Here is a 1,937-nt window from a genome sequence, read left to right as displayed (position 1 = left end):
AATACTGTTGTTTGCATGTTAGGGTCACTACCAGGAGGATGCAAACTTTTGATAACTGAAACTGGTCAGCTGTGCTAATGCCTTAAACATATACCAAAAAGTGGTTAAGAACCTTCTGTGAAACATCATACTGAGTGACATCATGTTCAGTGACATCACATTGAGTGACATCATAGCTTTGCCTGGGTGGTGATGGGGCAAAGCTATAATGTCACCCAATGTGTCATCGGAAGGGTGCTAGGCCCGCTTTTTATTTAACTATATTATATATTAATAAATAGAACAAAAATTCATTGTACTTCTTTAGGCAAAGCAAGACCCAGTGTCCATTACAAGGGACATGTTATAACTAATAAATAAATGACAGTTTTGAAAAAATGATCTGTGAGACATGTTTGTGACATCTCACGGACTTATGTTCTGTTAAAAAAATGTAAATATGAAAACTTTTTGCTTTCGGGTCTCAGGAGGGTATATCCCACACACTTATATAGAAATATATCCCACACAAATATGCAATATTACTCAATACAAGATTCAGAATTGGTTTATTAAGTAGTAAAAATGTGAATTAAACAAAAAACTAAAATGATGCATGAAAATAAATAAATAAACGAATCCGAAGTTTAAATTAGATAAACCATTAAAGTAAATTGTGAACTTGCCCGTGGTGGCCTGTGATCCTGTGATCCCTCACACAGTCTGGAGATTCTCCGTTACATCACTGTGTATAAACTGTGTCTGTTTCAGATGAGTTTACATTTATAATCTGCTTTACAAAGATAACGCACAGTGGGGAGATTTCTTAAATACAGCCACTTACTCTCACGGTGGTTTAAATACATGAGTGATGGAACCCGATGAAAATCCCACAGACACTCCTGAAACAGCTACAGTGTGTTTACACTCACATTAATACCCTGTGCTTTAGGAGTGTGTGTAAAGGTCTCTTGGAGCTCTTGAGAACTCTCAGTGAAGAGGGTTTGGGTGTGAAAGGTCTGTGGTGCCTCTTCACTCGGGGGTTCAACCCCAGTGTGTGTGTTGTGAGCCCAGACTATAGAGTCATCAATCTCAGGGTGACAATAGAGATCAAAACTGACGAGGGATCGGACGTGCCTCTTCCTCTGCTCTATACACCGCTCTGTGACTGAGACAATGGACAAAGCGCGAGGTCAGTCAGGGTGGGACACGACACCCGCATCGTCCCGTGTGAAAATGAACCCCCAGAGTGAAGCCCAGATAACACTACCACTAACTCAGTGCTTCTTATTGTCGTGTTTCCGCAACATAGTGATGATGTCATCAAGTCCCGGTGCTTCAGCACTACTCTTTCCTAATCATTAGTTAGTATCATTAGTTAGTATCATTAGTTGGTCTTATTAGCTAGTATTATTAGTTAGTCTTATTAGTTAGTATCATTAGTTAGTATCATTAGTTAGTCTTATTAGCTAGTATCATTAGTTAGTATAATTGGTTAGTATCATTAGTTAGTATCATTAGTTAGTCTTATTAGCTGGTATCATTAGCTAGTATCATTAGTTAGTATCATTAGTTAGTATCATTAGTTGGTCTTATTAGCTAGTATTATTATTTAGTCTCATTAGCTAGTATCATTAGTTAGTCTCATTAGCTAGTATCATTAGTTAGTATCATTAGTTAGTATCATTAGTTAGTATCATTAGTTAGTATCATTAGTTAGTCTTATTAGTTAGTATCATTAGTTAGTATCATTAGCTAGTATCATTAGCTAGTATCATTAGTTAGTCTCCTAATGTTCTGTTCACAAAGCTACGGCATCACTTACCATCAATATGCAGTAGAAGATGGAAGGGCACTGTTCATAAAAATCAGGCAAGATATTCAGCATTAGTCAAAAGTTTGTACACCCCTTATTCTAACTCCATGGTTGTTCCTGATGTTTATTTCTTTCTACTCTG

This window comes from Clarias gariepinus, chromosome 1, assembly GCF_024256425.1.
Source record: "Clarias gariepinus isolate MV-2021 ecotype Netherlands chromosome 1, CGAR_prim_01v2, whole genome shotgun sequence".
Classification (NCBI taxonomy): Eukaryota; Metazoa; Chordata; class Actinopteri; order Siluriformes; family Clariidae; genus Clarias; species Clarias gariepinus.
This window is presented reverse-complemented; position numbering follows the sequence as displayed.